Source organism: Oryctolagus cuniculus, chromosome 9 (genome assembly GCF_051225735.1).
Source record: "Oryctolagus cuniculus isolate XC-2025 breed Fujian yellow rabbit chromosome 9, ASM5122573v1, whole genome shotgun sequence".
Taxonomy (NCBI): domain Eukaryota; kingdom Metazoa; phylum Chordata; class Mammalia; order Lagomorpha; family Leporidae; genus Oryctolagus; species Oryctolagus cuniculus.
Genome location: NC_142875.1, coordinates 111059370 through 111079371, shown reverse-complemented (window position 1 = coordinate 111079371; position 20002 = coordinate 111059370).

The window sequence follows — 20002 nt, the reverse complement described above, 5'->3', positions numbered from 1 at the left end:
CAGTGCTGGAAAAGGTCTGATTCCCTAAAAACATACACTGCTGATAAGAGCAGAAATTATTACTAACATTCAGGAATACTGTTTGGTAGTTTGGATTCAAATGTCCGTAGTTTTTTCACCCTGCAATGAATTACATATCTGGGTATCTAGCTGCAACAAAAACAAGACTATAACAAAGTTCAGAGGTGTTACATATTTCCTACATTGTTTATAATAGCAAAAAAAGAAAAATATGCAAGTATCAAGAAATTATGCTGTAAATTATAGACTACAGTTCACAAATAAGAAAGATCGTTAGGTAGTCATTTCTTTAAGATGACGTCTCTAAAGAACTCTTAAGATGTTAAAAAAGTAACTGTGGTATAGTGTTAAGTGGTAATATAGGGTGTAGACATGGAATACAGTGTTTCCCAGGGTGCTTGAGTTCCCAGCACATATTCATTATCTGTGTCTCCATAGTTGCAAGATCTCAGGAAGCACCAGAGGGAGCTTGAAGAGTCCCACACATCACATGCAAAGCCACCAGCAAATGGAGATCTGGAGAGTTAGCTCAGTTAAAAAAAAAAAAAAAAAAAAAAAAAAAAAAAATTTGAAGCAAATATCAACAAGGATGATGGCAAAACAGACTATTCCAATGGAATGATTTATTAAAATATAAGAGGAACAGGCATTCAGTCTAATACTTTAGATGTCTGCATGGCTAATAGTCAAGAGCCAGGAGCTTCATCTGGTCTCCCAGGAGATGGAATTAAAAGATGAGTTCTAGGGGCTGGTTCAGTGGCGCAGCAGGTTAAAGCCCTGGCCTGAAGCGCCGGCATCCCATATGGGGCCAGTTCTAGTCCTGACTGCTCCACTTCTGATCCAGCTCTCTGCGGTGGCCTGGGAAAGCAGTGGAGGATGGCCCAAATCCTTGGGCCCCTGCACCCGTGTGGGAGACCCAGAAGAAGCTCCTGGCTCCTGGCTTTGGATCAGCGCAGCTCCAGCTGTTGTGGCCGGTTTGGGAGTGACCCAGCAGATGGAAGACCTCTCTCTCTCTGCCTCTCCTCTCTTTGTGTAACTCTGACTTTCAAGTAGGTGGATAAATCTTTAAAAAAAAAAAAAAATCCTCCCCAGGGGAGGCTTTAAGCAATTAGAAGCCACTTGATTGATGTTCATTCTTCTTCTTCTATAGGCCTCCTCTTTCCATCATTCACAGTCACACATTTTATAGTTTGTACCTGAATGGTCACTTTTAACTAGCTTGCCACATTTAAATTCTCAAATCCTGGGGCTGGGTGTTGTGGCAAAGCAGGTAAAACTGCCGCCTGTGGTGCTGACATCCTTTATGGGCACTAGTTCAAGTCGCTGCTCCTCTTCAAATCCATCTCTCTGCTATGGCCTGGGAAAGCAGTGGAAGATGGCCCAAGTCCTTGGGCCCCTGCACCCACTTGAGAGACTCAAAAGAAGCTCCTAGCTCCTGGCTTCGAATCAGCCTAGCTCCGGCCCTTGCAGCCATTTAGGGAGTGAACTAGCAGATGGAAGACCTTTCTCTCTGTCTCTCCACCTCTCAAATAAATAAATAAATAAATAAATCTTTAAAAATTCTCAAATCCTCACTCCCAGAACATGGGCATCACATTAAGCGTGTGTGGTCACTCTAGTGGTTTGACTTCTGTACCTCTATTCCTTCGAGGACTATGTTCCCTAAAAGGGCCTGGGAATTAATTTTGCATCACTTCAGGGCTGTCTCCTCCCAAAGCAGATAAAAGCAGAAATGCTTGGGATCTGCTGTTGCATTCTGTATTGGACAAATTTGGGTCTATTGTTCAGAGCAAGGTACGGACCATAGCGAAGAGTGTCTCCGTGTACTCCTCTCATTTCCTTGAGGCTAAGAATAGAATTCTCAGCATATAATATAACCTAATTAAATTTTAAAAGATTTTTTGATTATTTATTTGAAAGGCAGAGTCACAGAGGACAGAGACAGACAGAGAGCAAGCATGAGATCTTCCATCTGCTGGTTCACTTGCCAAATGGCAGCAACCACTGGAGTGGGGCCGATCTGAAGCCAGGAGCCAGGAGCTTCTTCCATGTCTCCCACACAGGTGCAGGAGCCCATGCACTTGGGCCATCCTCCGCTGCTTTCCCGGCATCAGCAGTGGAGCACCTGGATCCAGAACTGGCACTCATATGGGATGCTGGTGCCATAGGCAGCAGCTTTATGCTAAATCCCAGCACCAGCCCCATGATCTAATTAATTTAAAGTCTTCCCTGGAAGTTAGGCAACTGTTACTCAATGCTATATGAAACTATCTTCTCAGAAAGCAGGAGGTTCATTTAAATCACACAAAAGTACTTCAAAAAGCTTGTGGAAAAATGGAATGAAAAGATAAGTCTATTTTTGGTGCAAAAAAAAAGTTGTGAAATCCATGCATAGTTTTTTCATAAAACACATTTTCATGAATTTTTGAAGACCCTTTGTATGCATGCATTTTGCAATTGTTTTATATCAAAATAAAATTATGTTTTAATTCTATTGGATTGAAAGGAACAAGGAAGACAGGCAAGGGGAGGAGATTCTCAGCGAGCAACTACTTGAATGCTCACAGCTCACGGAAGTGGCCCAGCCACAACCTCAGGAGCTGAAAGCTAATTCCTTGAACATCTGCTTAGAAGCCCTCCCAGGCCACCCACAGAAACCCAGGGGCTGTGTTGCTTCCTCTCCCCTCTCCCCCTCCTTCTCCCAAGGGTGGGAGTGGAGCATGATGAACAATAGCTTTTTAATGCAGGAAGTGGAAAAACAAAATAGAGCAAACACTAGATCTGGGGTGGAACATATTAATTGGTCACTTATACTTGATAGGCATTTTGGGTTAAAGTGGCAAAACCTATAGATCAAATGAGATTATTTGGGAAAGGTTCATTATTTGTTTATATTCTACCCTTCCTTGCATAGGGTTTGAGGAGCTAGGAAGGCATGCTGACCCGGAAAACAATAGCATTCCATATAAACGTTACAGAGGCATAGAGAGAGGCAAGGAAGAAAAGCAGAGCAAAAGAGCTGGGAGGAAGGAAAGGAGAGGGAGGGATTTCAGCGAAGTGCATTTCATCTGGAGAAGTGGTTTCCTGGATGGGAGAAACAAAATACTGACTACAATTCAATTACATTCAAGAAGTCATTTATTGTCTATTCCGTGATATTTTGTGCTAGGTGCTATGGAGAGCCACGAACATAAGAGTGATTAGCTCTCTGCTGAAGGCATAACTGTATCCTCCCTCCAATCAGTACACACCACAGAGGATGGTCCAGTCTTCACCTGTCAATCCACACCAGGATGGGGCCTAACCCAATCCAGGTGCCCTCTGGAAGGAGCCTCAGAAAGTGGGAATGGTTTCAGACCTGACCTTAATTCTGAGTTGTCCCAAGGTCATCCTGCAGGGGTCTCTGGCTACTCCCAGGATTCATGCTGTCTTCCATTCACTTCTAAAGGGGCCAGATTGTAGTTCCTGGGAATGACTCAAACCAGAAGAGAGTGCCCGGGGAGAAAGCCCTGCACCACGTGCACAAACATCTTCTGATTACCTGCACCAGGTTTCTTCCCCAAGAGAGAAGAGGGATGCTGCAGGTGAAGGGAAACCCCAGTGTCTGGGCTAAAAAAAAGGGACAGAGTCAAGAGGAAGCCCAGAGAGTCCCAAGTGTAGAGCCAGTTATTAGCTGTGTACCACTAGACAAATTGTTCAAGCTGTCACGTGCCCATTTCCTAAATCCAGCAGATGGAAGACCTCTCTCTCTCTCTCTCTCTCTCTCTCTGCCTCTGCCTCTCTGTAACTCTGCCTTTCAAATAAAGAAATAAATCTTTTTCAAAAAAACTGTATGTAAGAGATTCATGAAATTTGTTCCATTTTTATAAATTTTAAAATGTAATAAAAAATGCCTGGGTAGGTGAAAGAATATTTGTCTCAGACAGCTGAGGGAGTGAACTTGGAGTAAACGAGGGAGACACTAGATTTTTCTGAAGACAGCCCCTCACAGAGGAAAGGCAAGACTCAAAGCATTGCAAGGAAGCATCCAGGCTGATTAAGAAATCTGAGTGGCCAGACTCTGCCCTTAACTCGAGAAGCTGTGGTTCCGGTCTTATTATTCTGAATGTAAATTCCATGCACTGCCTTGAAAGACTCTTAAGCAAGGGACCCCAGGACACAGCCTAAAGTCCACAGCTGTCCTGGGCTCCGAGGGCTGGGAGTGTGGTATTGCTGAAGCCATAAACAAGGGTGGGAGGGGTGGCTGTCAGGGCAGGGCGCTGGCTACTCCTAGACATCTGGCTGCAGTCCTGCCACACCCTTAGCTCCATCCTGTCTGAGACCGCACCCCCGGGGCTGGCCGGAAGCTGGGCCAGATCCCATACAAATTGGGGTGCAAAGTGCCTTTCTCTGGACAGTCCCTTAGGGAAATGCTGTGTTGCTTTGTTGCCTCTTTTCATTTCTTGAGATAAAGCTGTGAGCAGACAGATAAGGTGCTGAGCTGTCAGCAGGGATGCAGACTTGAACAGAAGTGGTCCTTTGGGTCTTCTAGTAAATCCTACCGCTGCCAGATTTTCCCTATGTGTGTTCCCTCCTGTCTCCTAAATGCCAGTAAGGACATGGAGTCTCAAAAACAGACTTTGATTTGGGAGGTAGCTGCAGAATTCCCGCACACTGTAATAATCCGGAGTTCCTATGCAGTAGACGTGAAAAAGCAAACTGCGGGTAGCCTTGGGCGACCAATCCATGCTGTATTCACCAGTTTTCCATTACTGTAACAGAATGCCTGTGGCTGGGTACTTCATAAAGAGATTGATTTAGCTCATGGTTTTGGAGACTGAAAGTCTTAGATCAGGTGGCCCCATGGATTTGGCCTCTAGTGAGGCCCCTACTGGCCAATGGCAACGAGGCAGGAATGTGTGCAAGAGAGAGAGCTGTCACATGGCAAGACAGGAAGGGAGAAAGCACAGGGAGGGGCTGGTCTTGCTCTTTTATGACCTCTGACAAGAACCGATCAGGATTCCAAAAGAACTTCCAAGGGCAGTGTCCCCAGTGACCTAATGACCTTACGTGATGCCCCATCTGTTAAAGGTTCTTCCCTTTGCAGCACAGCCACACGGGGCACCAAGCTTCCAAGCCACAAACCTTGGAAGACTCAAACCCTATCCATACCACAGCCCAGGTCGATAATAAAATGACTAATATTTAACATGTATATAGCAGGTTAAAGTTTATAAAATGTTCTATACTCGTCACCTCACTTTTTTTTTTTTTTTTTTTTTTGACAGGCAGAGTGGACAGTGAGAGAGAGAGACAGAGAGAAAGGTCTTCCTTTTGCCGTTGGTTCACCCTCCAATGGCCGCCGTGGCCGGCGCATCGGGCTGATCTGAAGCCAGGAGCCAGGTGCGTCTCCTGGTCTCCCATGGGGTGCAGGGCCCAAGCACTTGGGCCATCCTCCACTGCACTCCCGGGCCATAGCAGAGAGCTGGCCTGGAAGAGGGGCAACCGGGACAGAATCCGGTGCCCCGACCGGGACTAGAACCTGGTGTGCCGGCGCCGCTAGGCAAAGGATTAGCCTGTTGAGCCGCGGCGCCGGCCACCTCATCTGATACTGAAAGCTGCCTCGTGAAGCAGGCATTGTGGTAGCCAGCGTGCGAGTGATTCCGAACAATTCTTACCTGTTGGAATTAATAACATTTTGTAGCCACCCTCACATTTTTTAAAGATTTATTTACTTTATTATTTGAAAGGCCAAATGACAGAGAGAAACAGAAAGAGAGAGAGAGATGTATTTGTTGGTTCACTTCCCAAATGCCCCAATAGCTGGGACTGGACCAGGAGGAAGCCAGGGTCTAGAATTTCATCTGGATCTCCCACATGGGTGGCAGAAGACCGAATACTAGGGCCAACTTCCACTGCCTTCCCAGGTACATTAGCAGGGAGTTGGATGAGAAGTGAAGTAACTAGGACTCAAATGGTCACTCCAATATGGGGTGCTGGTGGGCTGGTCTGCTGCACCACAACACCCACCCCGGCCACTCCCGCATTGAACAGAGCTGACCTGTACAGCCAACACTATTGCAGAAATGCTAGAACAAGGCCTCCCAGGTTAGGTAATAACAGATATTTCAGCTTTTGCCTCTTACTCTCTTGGGTCACTCCCTTTGGAGCTGCCATCTCATGAGAATGTCAGGACCCAGTGAAGAATTCCACATATGAGCAACCAAGGCTTCCCAAGGACAGGCAAGAGTGCCCTGGACGTGGATCCTCCAGTCCTGATCATGCCTTCAGATAACTGTGGGCACTCCCAACATCTATTCTTAGTAACAGCTTCTTGAAATATAATTCACATATAACACACCCACTTAAAAGGTACAACTCAATGATGCTTAGTTTATTCAAGATATGTGCAACTGTCACCATGAATTCAGAATACTTTCTTCACCTCAAAAAGAAACCTGGGGGTGGGTGTTTGGTGCAGTGGTTAAAACCCTCTTGGGACACCTGCATCCCACATCCTAGTGCCTGGGCTCAAGGCCAGGCTCTGCTTCTGATTCTGGTTTCCTGCTATCACACACCCTGGGAGTCAGCAGGTAATGGCTTAAGTGTTTGGTTCCCTGACATCCATGTTGGAGACCCAGAACGAGTTCTGGGCTCTTGCCTTTGACCTGGTCCAGCCCCAACTGTTGTGAGCATTTGGGAAGTGAACCAGCAGATGGGAGAACTTTCTCTATCTCTCTCTCTCTCTCTCTCTCTCTCTCTGCTGCCTCAGCCCTAAGTGACTACCAAAGCATTTTCTTCTGTGGACATTTCATAAAAATTGAATCTTAGAGTATGGGACACTTTGTGACTGATGTCTAACATTTAGCATAATTTTTCCAATTCATCCATGTGCCAACATGTACAAGAACTTCACTTTATGGATGAATGGCGTTCCACTGTATATACAAATTTTTGCTCAGCCATTCATCAGTTCATGAATACCTGGTTTGTTTCCAACTTTAAGCTATTAGGAATAAAGGCTCTGTAAACATTTATATAAACTTTGTGTGTGAATATATGTTTTGACTTTCATTGGCTATATATGGGTAGAACTGTGGGATCTTAGGATAACTCCATGCTTAAACACTTAAGGAACTTCCATACTGTTTTCCAAAGTGGCTGTACCACTTTATATCCCCACCAGGACTATATGAGGGTTCTGATACTGTCACATACTCACCCACACTTGTTATATCTGACTTTTTGCTTCTAGTTATCAGTGTATGTGAAATGGCATCTCATTGTGATTTTTATTTGCTCTATCTGATAACTTACTATGTCAAATACCTTTTCCTGTATTATTGGTCATTTGTATATCTTCTTTGGAGAAATGTCTATTCAAATCCTTTGCCTATTTTTAATTGAATTATTTATTTTTAACTTTTTAGTTATATTCTTTAAATTTTTGAGATACAGTCGGCGCCGTGGCTCACTAGGCTAATCCTCCGCCTTGTGGCGCCTGCACACCGGGTTCTAGTCCCGGTTGGGGCAATGGATTCTGTCCCGGTTGTCCCTCTTCCAGGCCAGCTCTCTGCTGTGGCCAGGGAGTGCAGTGGAGGATGGCCCAGGTGCTTGGGCCCTGCACCCCATGGGAGACCAGGAAAAGCACCTGGCTCCTGGCTCCTGCCACCGGATCAGCGCGGTGCGCCGGCCGCAGTGCGCCGGCCACGGCGGCCATTGGAAGGTGAACCAACGGCAAAGGAAGACCTTTCTCTCTGTCTCTCTCTCACTGTCCACTCTGCCTGTCAAAAAAAATAAAAATAAAAATAAATAAAAAAAAAAATAAAAAATAAATTTTTGAGATACAAGTCTCATTAAATACATAATTTCCAATTTTCTTTCATTCCATAGATTGTATTTTCCCTTTTTAAATTCTATTCTTTGATATACAAAACATTTTAGTTTTGATGAAGAAGTTTCATTTGTCAATTTTTTTTTCTTTTCTGGCTCATACTTTTTGGTGTCATATATAAATGAACCATTGCCAAATCCAGGGTCATGAAAATTTATCCCTATTTTCTTCTAACAATTTTAAACTCTTACATTTAGGTCTTTGATTCATTTTGAATTAATTTTTATATATAGAGTAATGTAAGGGTCCAACTTCATTCTATTTTTATAAGATTTATTTTATTTGTTTGAAAGGCAGAGTTACAGAGAAAGAGAATCTTCCATCCTCTGTTTCACTCCCCAAATGGCCATAAGCACCGAGGTGGGCCAGGCTGAAGACAGGAGCCAGGAACTCATTCTGGTCTCTCACATGGGTGGCAGGGGCCCAAGTCCTTGGGTCATCTTCCACTGCTTTCCCAGGGAGCTGAGTCAGAAGTGGAGCAGCTAGGATCCAAACCAGTGCTCCTATGGTACAGGCAGTGGCTTAACCTACCGCATCACAATGCCAGCTCCCAAACTTCATTCTTTTGCAGGTAGATATCCAGTTGTTCCAGCATAATTTGTTGAATGGACTATTCTTCATTCAGTATGTTAGCACCTTTGTTGAAAATTAATTGCCGGGGTTGATGTTGTAGTGTAGCAGGTTAAGCTGCTGTCTGCGACATCAGCATCCTCTATGAGTGCTTCGAGTCTCAGAGCTCCACTTCTGATTCAGCTCCCTGTTAATGTGCCTGGGAAAGCAGTGGAAGATGGCCCAACTGCTTGAACTCCTGCATTTATGTGGGAGACTTAGAAGAGGTTCCTGGCTCCTGGCTTTGTCCTGGCCCCACCCTGGCTGTTTGGGCCATTTAGGGAGTGAACTAGCAGATAGAAGATCTCTCTCCTCTCTCACTTTTCCTTTCTCTCTGTAACTCTGCCTTTCAAATAAATAAATAAATATTTTTAAAAAATCACTTGATCATAGACACAAGGGTATATTTCTGGATTCTGAATTATATTCCATTTATCTTTATGTCTACCACACTGTTTGGATTACTGCTGCTTTTCACTAAGTTTTGAACTCAAAAAAATGAGTCTTCAAACTCAATTCTTTTTTCCAAGATTGTGTTGGCTATTCTAGTCCTTTGAAATTCCATACAAATTTTAGAGTCAGCTTATCAATGTCTACAAAGAAGCCAACTGGGATTCTAATAGGAATATTGTTGAATCTTTTGATCAGTTTAGGAAATACTGTGGTCTTCACATGGGATGATTTTAATTTATTTTAGACTTCATTCTATCAAAAATATTTTGTAGTTTTTAGAGTATAAGTTTGGTATTCTTTTGTGAATTTATATCTAAGTGTTTTTATTCTTTTTAGAATTAATTTCTTAATTTTATTTTTGGTTTGTTAATTACAAGTATAGAGAAATACTTGTACAATGCATTTTTGTATATTAATTTTGTGCTCTACAACTCTTTTGAACTCATTTTTTAATTCTAGCAGTTTTTTGGTGGATTCCTTGAGATTTTCTATATACAGGATCACATAACCTATGAATAGAGATGATTTTATTTCTTCTTTTCTGATCTGAATGTCTGCCTTTCTCTTGCCTAGTTACCCTGGCTAGAATTTCAAATATAATGCTGAATAAAAATGGCAATAGCAACATAATTTCTTGTTTCTGACATTGGGGGGAAAGTATCCACTCTCACCATTAATATGATGGTGCTGTAGGCTTTTGTAAATACCCTTTGCCAGATTAGGAAGTGCTCTTCCATCCCTAGTTTTTTGAGTTTTTAAATCATAAACATGTGTTGGATTTCTCAAACACTTTTTCTGCATCTCCTGAGTTGATGGCAAACATGTTGGTGTTTATTCTATTGATATCTCATATTACATTAATTGACCCACCAACAATCTAGGCCATGACCTCATGTGAGAATCTGAGCCAGAACCACACAGCTAATCTGCTCTTACATTCCTGACCCACAGAAAACATGGGAAATCATGAATACTTACTGTTTTTTAAGCTGCTGTGTTTTAGCATAACTTATTATGCAGCAATTGATAACTAATACAGTAAAGTTTTCATTGTTTCACAGATGAAGATACTGAGGTTTGGAGTGCTTACCTGCCTCATAAGTCCACCCTAGGCTGGAGAGTCAATAGTGGAAGTGACTGGACCATGTCTTTGAATATATTTAATGACCCAGCACATTTTTGTCTCTCCGGCTGGCAGGCCCACCTCCTATGGTGAGGCAAGTCGTTCACTGCACAGGTGCAAGTGTCAAGAGGGCAAATAGAGACTGATATCTGGCCTGTGATTTTCCCGCCAACCTGTGCTCCCTGGCTCAAGACTGCATCTGCTCAGAGGAAACGGCTCTTTTTCAAATGTCACCAAAGGCACAGTCTCAATGAAGAGTCAAATGCCCAGGGGCCACGCTGTGGCGCAGCGGATTAACGCCCTGGCCTGAAGCACCAGCATCCCATATGGGTGCCAGTTCGAGACCCGGCTATTCCACTTCCTGTCCAGCTCTCTGCTATGGCCTGGGAAAGCAGTAGAAGATGGCCCAAATCCTTGGGCCCCTGAACCCACGTGGGAGACCCAGAAGAAGCTCCTGCTCCTGGCACCTGGTTTCAGATCAGCACAGCTCTGGCCGTTGTGGCCATCTGGGGAGTGAACCATCGGATGAAAGCCCCCCGCCCCCACCTCTCTTCTTTGTAACTCTTTCAAATAAATAAATAAATCTTTTAAAAAAAAGAGTCAAATGCCCAGAAAACTGACATAACCCCCATGTCAGTACCTTTACAAATGTGCACAAAGGCACTGCATAAAGCCTGTTAGTTTGTTCTGATAAAATAATATAAGTAGAGTGGTATGTGTTTATCCCAGCAGTTAAATGCCTGTGTCCCACATTGGAGTGTCTGGGTTTGATGCCTGGCTCAAGCTCCTGACTCCAGTTTCCTGCAAATGCAGTTCCTAGAAGACAGCAGGTAATGCCTCAAGTTCCTGCTACCCACGTGGGAGACCTGATTAAGCTCCCTGCTTCTGGCTTCAGCCTGGTCTTGCCCCAGCTGACAGGAGCTTTCCCTGTCTACCTGTCTCCATGTGTGTGTCTGCTTCTCAAATAAATAAATAAAAATATTTTTAAATAACAATTAAAGTTTCTTATGAGGGTACTTTAAACATTTTATGAAAAAATATAATTAAAAGACAAGTTTGGGGCAGGCATTTAGTGTAGTAGATAAGATACTGCTTGGGAAACTTGCATCGCATATTGGAATGGCTGGGTTTGAATCCTACCTCCACTTATCATTCTAGATCCCCACTAATGCACACCCTGAGAGGCAGCAGGTAATGGTCCAAGTACTTGGGTCTCTGACACCATGTGGGAGACCTGTATTGTGTTCTGAGCTCCTGGCTTCAAGTTGGCCCAGCTCTAGCTATTGGAGGCATTTGAGGAGTAAACCAGTGAATGAAAGATATCTCTGTGTATGTCCCTTTGACTTCCAAATGAATTAAAAAAAGTTTTTAAAAATAAAAGACCCCTGAGGCACAGGCAGTTAAAGCCAAAATTAACAAATGGGATTACATCAAATTGAGAAGTCCTGTACAGCAAAAGAAACAGTCAGGAAAGTGAAGAGGCAACCAACCAAATGGGAGAAATTAATTGCAAACTATGCAACTGATAAAGGATTAATAACCAGAATATACAAAAAGATCAAGATATTCTACAACAACAAAATAGACAACCAAGTTAAGAGATGGGCTAAGGACTTAAACAGGCATTTTTCAAAAGAAGAAATCCAAATGGTCAACAGACATATGAAAATTGTTCAGGATCACTAGCTGTCAGGGAAATGCAAATCAAAACCACTATGAGGTCTCACTTTACCCCAGTTAGAATGGCTTTCATACAGAAATCAACAAACAACAAATGCTGGCAAGGATGTGGGGAAAAAGGTACCTGAATGCACTGTTTGTGGGAATATAAACTGGTAAAGCCACTGTGGAAGACAGTATGGAGATACCTCAAAGCTCTGAATATAGACCTACCACATGACCCAGCCATTGGGAATTTACCCAAGGGAAATGATATCAGCAAATAAAAGAATTATCTGCACCTCCATGTTTATTGCAGCTCAATTCACAATAGCTAAGACATGGAATCAACTTAAATGCCCTTCAACCGAAGACTGGATAAAGAAATTATGGGATATGTACACAATGGAATACTACACAGTGGTTTAAAAATGAAGTCTGGTCATTTACAACAAAATGGATGAATCTGGAAAACCTCATATTTAAGGAAATAAGCCAGTACCAAAGGGACAAATACCATATGTTCTCCCTGATCTATGGGAACTACTAGAGCACCTAAAACAAAATCTGTAGAAGTGAAATTGACACTTCAATAAGGGATGACTTGAGCTACTCTTGTCTTGATTGTTGAGGAACAGTTTCATTTTTTTTGTTTTTTTTTTGTTTGTTTGTTTTTATTTTCTTCATACTATTTGTTAAACTCTTTACTTAACATAGAGTTAACCATATGTGTATAAAGTCAATTGAAAATAAATCTCAGTAAAAAATAACAGTGGGAATAAGAGAGGGAGGAAAAAGTTTGTAACTGTAAAACTATGTAGTTCTACATAATTCCTATGGACTTATTTCTTTTTTTATTTTTTATTTTTATTTTTGACAGGCAGAGTGGACAGTGAGAGAAAGAGACAGAGAGAAAGGTCTTCCTTTTTGCCGTTGGTTCACCCTCCAATGGCCGCCACAGCCGGCGTGCTGCGGCAGGTGCATCATGCTGATCCGAAGCCAGGAGCCAGGTGCTTCTCCTGGTCTCCCTTGCGGGTACAGGGCCCAAGCACTTGGGCCATCCTCCACTGCACTCCCGGGCCATAGCAGAGGGCTGGCCTGGAAGAGGGGCAACCGGGACAGAATCCAGCACCCTGATCGGGACTAGAACCCGGTGTGCTGGTGCCGCAGGCAGAGAATAAGCCTATTGAGCCACGCGCCGGCCCTATGGACTTATTTCTAAGGGTACAGTTTAAAAACTTATCACGGGGGCTGGCACCATGGCTCACTTGGTTAACCCTCTGCCTGCGGCACTGGCATCCCATATGGGCACTGAGTTCTAGTCCCAGTTGCTCCTCTTCCAGTCCAGCTCTCTACTGTAGCTCAGGAAGGCAGTGGAGGATGACCCAAGTGCTTGGGCGCCTGCACCTACATGGGAGACCAGGAAGAAGTACCTGGCTCCTGGCTTTGGATCGGCGTAGCTCTGGCCGTAGTGGCCATTTGTGGTGTGAACCAATGGAAGGAAGACCTTTCTGTCTCTCTCCCTCACTGTATAATTCTATCTGTCAAATAAATTTTAAAAATTAAAAAAAAAAAACCTGTCACAGGACTCCCAATCCCATTAAGCTTGGTGGTTAAAAATGCCATCTTGGCTCACATACAGAAATCTACCAACAACAGATGCTGGCGAGGATGTGGGGAAAAAGGGACACTAACCCACTGTTGGTGGGAATGCAAACTGGTCAAGCCACTATGGAAATCAGTCTGGAGATTCCTCAGAAACCTGAATATAACCCTACCATTCGACCCAGCCATCCCACTCCTTGGAATTTACCCAAAGGAGTTTAAATTGATAAACAAAAAAGCGGTCTGCACCCTAATGTTTATTGCAGCACAATTCACAATAGCCAAGACCTGGAACCAACCTAAATGCCCATCAACGGTAGACTGGATAAAGAAATTATGGGATATGTATTCTTTAGAGTACTATACCGCAGTAAGAAACAACGAAATCCAGTCATTTGCAACAAAATGGAGGAATCTGGAACACATCATGCTGAGTGAAGTAAGCCAGTCCCAAAGGGACAAATACCATATGTTCTCCCTGATCGGTGACAACTGACTGAACACCAAAAAGGAAACCTCCTGAAGTGAAATGGACACTATGAGAAATGGTGACTTGATCAGCATAGCCCTGACTGCTAATGGACAACTTAATACATTATCCCTCATAGTATTTTTTTTTTGTCTGTTCTACTTAATATGACTGGTTTAATTCTGTAATTATCACACAGTTATTCTTAAGTGTTGAAAATTAACTGAAATGTGATCCCTGTTAAACATAAGAGTGGGAATAAGAGAGGGAAGAGATGTATAATTTGGGGCATGCTCGGGCTGACTTGCCCCAATTGGTAGAGTTGGAAACATACCAGGGGATTCCAATTCAATCCCATCAAGGTGGCATGTGCCAATGCCATCTCACTACTCCAAGTGATCAATTTCAGTTCACAATTGATCATAATGAAAGGACTAAGAGTCAAAGGGAGCACATAAACAAGTCTAGTATCTGCTAACACCAACCGATAGATTAAATAAAGGGGAGAGTGATCCAACATGGGAAGTGAGATACTCAGCAGACTCATAGAATGGCGGATGTCCTAAATAGCACTCTGGCCTCAGAATCAGCCCTAAAGGCACTCGGATCTGGCTGAAAAGCCCATGAGAGTATTTCAGGCATGGAAAGCCAAGACACTCTGGCAAAAAGATCTCTGTGAGTGAGATCCCAGTGGAAAGAACAGGTCTTCAAAGAGGGAGGTGCCTTTCTCTGAAGGGAGGAGAGAACCTCCACTTTGACTATGACCGTGTCTAAACAAGATAAGAGTCGGAGAACTCAAGGGGCTTCCATAGCCTTGGAAACTCATAACTGGTGCATAGGGAGATTACTGATGCCATAAACAGGAGTGTCAATTGGTAAAGTCAACAACAGGAGTCACTGTGCACTTACTCCTCATGTAGGATCTCTGTCCTTAACGTGCTGTACACTGAGGCTTAATGCTATAACGAGTACTCAAACAGTATATTTCACTTTGTGTTTCTATGGGGGTGCAAACGACTGAAATCTTTACTTAATGTACACTAAACTGATCTTCTGTAAAAAAAAAAAAAAAAAAAAAAAAAAAAAAGAAAGAAATCATCAATTCCCAACTTGACTCTCACTGGGATTAAACATGACAATAGGTCTGATCTGATTTCATCATCATTTAAAAAAAAATCATCTATTATTTTTCACTTTATGTTTCTGTGTGGGAGCAAACTGTTGAAATACTTACTTAAGGTATACTAAGCTGATCTTCTGTATATTAAGATAATCGAAAATGAATCTTGATGTGAATGGAAGGGGAGAGGGAGTGGGAAAGGGGAGGGTTGTGGGTGGGAGGGACGGTATGGGGGGGGAAGCCATTGTAACACATGAGTCGTACTTTGGAAATTTATATTCATTAAATAAAAGATAAAAAAAAATGCCATCTTAATTGTTAAAGTGATCATATTAAGTGTTAAAGTGAACATATGGATAGGATTAAGTGTTCAAGTGATCATATAAATAGGATCAAGTTCTTGGTAATAATAATAGATAGAATTAAAAAGGAGAGAATGTTCCAACATGGGAAGCAGTCTACACAGCAGACTTATAGAATGACAATCACTTTATGTAACACTCTGACCTCAGAATCAGCCGTTAAGGCTTCCTGGTCTGGTTGAAAAGCCCATGAGAACATTTCAGGCATGGAAAGCCAAGACACTGTAGCAAAAAAATGTTCTACATGAATGATCTCTGTGAGTGAGACCCCAGTGGAAAGAAGTGGAAATCAAATGATGTATTTTTCTCTAAAGGGAGGAGAGAACTTCCACTTTGCTTATGGCCTTGTCCAAACACTGACAGAGTTTGTGGACTCAAAAGGTTTCCATAGCCTAGGCAGCTCACGTCAAGAGCCTCAGGTGGTCACTGACATCATACATAAGAATGTTAATTATTAAATTAACAACAGGAGTCACTGTGCACTAACTCCCATGCAGGACCTGTGTCCTCAATGAGTTATATTATGAGAGTTAACTGTAAAACTAGTTCTTAGTTTGTGCACGCGCGTGTGTGTGTGTGCAAATTGTTGAAATCTTTATTTAGTTTAGAGTTGGTCTTCTGTGTATAAAGTTAATTGAAAATGAATCTTAATGGACAATAGGACTGGCAAGAGGAGAGGGCGGCTCAGCCCTTTGCCTCTCTGGTGAGCCGCCCACCTAGCCTGCCCAGGTGTACTCTCTCCACTCAACCTTTAGTTCTGCCCAGCCTCTGCCCAGCTTCCAACTTTAACAACTGCTATTGAGGGGATGGCCTAGGGTCAGTAAAACGTAAGTTGCCTATTTGTACTAGCCTCCTATTCAGCTCTCCTCCTAGTCCAGCCACGTAATGGAAGTCGACAGGGCACCTCCCTTAAGGAGATTCACATCTCTCTTATAATTCTCTTCTAGCACCCCATGGATAGGTCTGGGCCTCACACATACCTGGCCAGGCCTTAAAGCCTATCCAAATATTATTAAGCTTAAAAAAAAGCCCTTCCTTGCAGGCGCCGCGGCTCACTAGGCTAATCCTCTGCCTTGCAGTGCCGGCACACAGGGTTCTAGTCCCAGTCGGGGTGCCAGATTCTGTCCCAGTTGCCCCTCTTCCAGGCCAGATTTCTGCTATGGCCAGGGAGTACAGTGGAGGATGGCCCAAGTGCTTGGGCCCTGCACCCCATGGGAGACCAGGAAAAGCACCTGACTCCGGCCATCGGATCAGCACGGTGCGCCGGCCGCAGCACACCAGCCACGGCAGCCATTGGAGGGTGAACCAACAGCAAAGGAAGACCTTTCTCTCTGTCTCTCTCTCTCACTGTCCACTCTGCCTGTCAAAAAAAAAAAAAAAAAAAAAAAAAGCCCTTCCTGCAATTCCTAAAAACAGGGCTTAGAGTAACAGCTAATTTAGATAGTCCTGCACCTATCTGGACAGGTCCTCACTTGAGGCCTTAAAGAATTTATCTCTTGAGGGGGGTATCAAATAATCCAAAATGTAGATGGTTAATGTAAATGGTTTATTAGTCTGTTTTCCTTTCCCAGCCTGAGACTCTAGTCTTGTGCATTAGCTTAACTTCTTAGCAAAGTGTAGCTACTAGGCATCCAAAGCGGAGGAAAAAAAAGCATAGCTAGTCCACTAGAAAGTTAATTATTTAACCCTTATCCTCATCCCTGGGGAGAGAAAGCCAGCCCCAAAGAACATATGGGCCATGCAGCAAATCCCTACTTCTTCTTTTTTTTCTTTCTTTCTTTTTTTTTCTTTTTTTTGACAGGCAGAGTGGACAGTGAGAGAGAGAGACAGAGAGAAAGGTCTTCCTTTGCCGTTGGTTCACCCTCCAATGGCTGCCATGGCCGGCGCGCTACAGCCGGCGCACCGCGCTGATCCGATGGCAGGAGCCAGGTACTTATCCTGGTCTCCCACGGGGTGCAGGGCCCAAGTACTTGGGCCATCCTCCACTGCACTCCCTGGCCACAGCAGAGAGCTGGCCTGGAAGAGGGGCAACCGGGACAGAATCTGGCACCCCGACTGGGACTAGAACCCGGTGTGCTGGAGCCGCAAGGCGGAGGATTAGCCTAGTGAGCCGTGGCGCTGGCAGCAAATCCCTACTTCTGCAAATTTCAGGCAGTCCCAGCATTTCCCTAACAGGTTACAGATTCCTAGATACTGGGAAGTAACAAGGACCCTAAATCAGGCTCTCAACAGGGAGCCAAAGCAGAGCCCCCTCCTTTTGTAAAAACAAACAAACAAAGCACAACTTTCATCCACTGAAAAGCTGCCATGACTAGGGCTCTCACAAAGGGACTGCTAATTCAGTCCTTCAAAACAGGCAGGCCCTAGACCTGCTAACTGCTGCCCAAGAAAGTGCCCCTAAACCAAGGTCAAACCAGATGGGTACAAAATCATGTTCATGCTTTTTGTATGAGGCCAGACAACTCCAGGACCAGATCAGACAAGGCTAAAATATCTGGCCTGACATCTGGTCATGGAAATCCTGGTCATTGGCTCTCCTCGGGGACATAGCATCCACATTCATTCTGCTCTTCTGTAGGCTGCTGTGTCTTTATTTGTTCTGTCTCTAACAGAAGACGAGCCATCCAGCTCCAGGTGCTTCTGAGACAGGGCTTCCAGCCTACCTCATCATAGACAAGATGACCAGCCCTCTGGACCAAGCAGGACAATGCTTCCTGAGGCCACTCTCCAACACCATAGGACAGATGGCTAAAGAAAAATACCCATATCCATCTCGATGCCCATTTGTCAGCTTCCAAAGCAACTACAGAAAATAGACCTTCTGCCATTTATCCCCATAAGATTATGGGATTTTCTCTTGATGGGGGAAATGTTAGGTAGGAAGTTAGCCTGTGTGATAAGGGCCTGAGGAAACCAACATCTGCTGTGGAAGCCCCAGAAGCCCAGCATTTTGTACTTCAAAGTCCTGCCCAGACCCTGATACCCTTCCAGGTGGTCCTAGCCCTTCCCCCAAGGAAAGCTCCCAGAATTCTCTCTCCTCAGGACCAAATGGGTTACCTGACCTGATAACATGGGGCAATAAAACCCTCACAGATACCCTATGGGAAGCCCCTCTGCCCAGCTTGGCTCAGCACCAGCAAACCTGGGGAGAAATTTGCTAACTCACTCTCCACAAAAGAAGGAGGAGGGAATAAAGAGACTCCCTTAAAAACTGGGAGTCTAAGCAGAACACTGCACGCTCAGCTCTCTGCTCTCTGCTGAGCCACCTGCCTGAGCAGCCAGGTATATTCTCTCCATTCAATCATATAACCTTGCTTTCCCTCAGTCCAAATGGCTGGGCACTCCCTCTCTCTGTCTCTTCCATTCTGACAGATGCCCTATCCCCAATAAAACATTGTTACTTTGCATAAATAAATAAATAAAAGATGGGAAGGCTTGTTCTGTGGCGTAGTAGGCTAAGCCTTTGCCTGTAGCCCCAGCAACCCATATGAGTGCTGGTTCATGTCCCAGCTGCTCTTCTGATCCAGCTCTCCTCTAATGGCCTGGGAAGGCAGTAGAAGATGGCCCAAGTGCTTGGGCCCCTGCATCTCTGTGGGAGATCCAGAAGAAGCTCCTGGCTTCTGGCTTCCGATCAGCCCAGCTCCAGCCATTGCAGCCATTTGGGGAGTGAACCAGCAGATGGAACACCTTTCTGTCTGGCTCTCTGTCTGTAACTCTGCCTCTTGAATAAAGAATTATGAAGCTTAAAAAATAAAAACAAAAAATGCTTTATTTTGGTGAAAAATAAATCGAAATCCATGCATATGAAAGGTCTTCTAAACATTCACAGAAAATTCATATTATGAGAGATCTAAGAGGGCTGAATGGGGAAAGATGTATTGATTTTAACCATGAGAAGATACCACAAGAGCAGGTGGGGAACCCCATTCCCAAGAGACAGTTGGAGAGAAGCTTACAGTGGAAAATCTACAGAAAGAAGAGAGACACTGTGGAACAGTGGGGATGGTACAATCATGCAGCAGGGAACAGAACACTGCTGGGAACAAACACTCCTGCAGGTGGTGTCCCACGGGGATGCATCTTCTTGGAGCAAGGGGGAGGAATCTGCAGCAGCTCATGCCTCTGGTGATATTGCCTGAGGGAGAACCTCAAAGTCCCCACTGACTTTTGAGTCCAGCCTGAAGCACTCACGGTGAGCATGGTGCCCACCTAACCTCATGAAGGGAGAATACATTGCTTTCCTCCACTCCCTCCACCAAGGCACCTCCCTGTGATTAGCAAGGAGGAAGTGCTATCTTGTTTGGTTGTTTGATAGCATCCCATAAATCTTGAACATTATTGTCTTTTTTTTTTTTTTTTTTTTTGACAGGCAGAGTTAGAGAGAGAGAGAGACAGAGAGAAAGGTCTTCCTTTTCCGTTGGTTCACCTCCCAAATGGCTGCTACAGCCAGCATGCTGTGGCCGGCGCACCGCACTGATCCGAAGGCAGGAGCCAGGTGCTTCCTCCTGGTCTCCCACGTGGGTGCGGGGCCCAAGGACCTGGGCCATCCTCCACTGCCTTCCTGGACCACAGCAGGGAGCTGGACTAGAAGAGGAGCAGCCAGGACAGAATCCAGCACCCCAACCAGGACTAGAACCCCAGAGTGCTGGCACCGCAGGCAGAGGATTAGCCAAGTGAGCCACGGCGCCAGCCTGAACATTATCTTCAA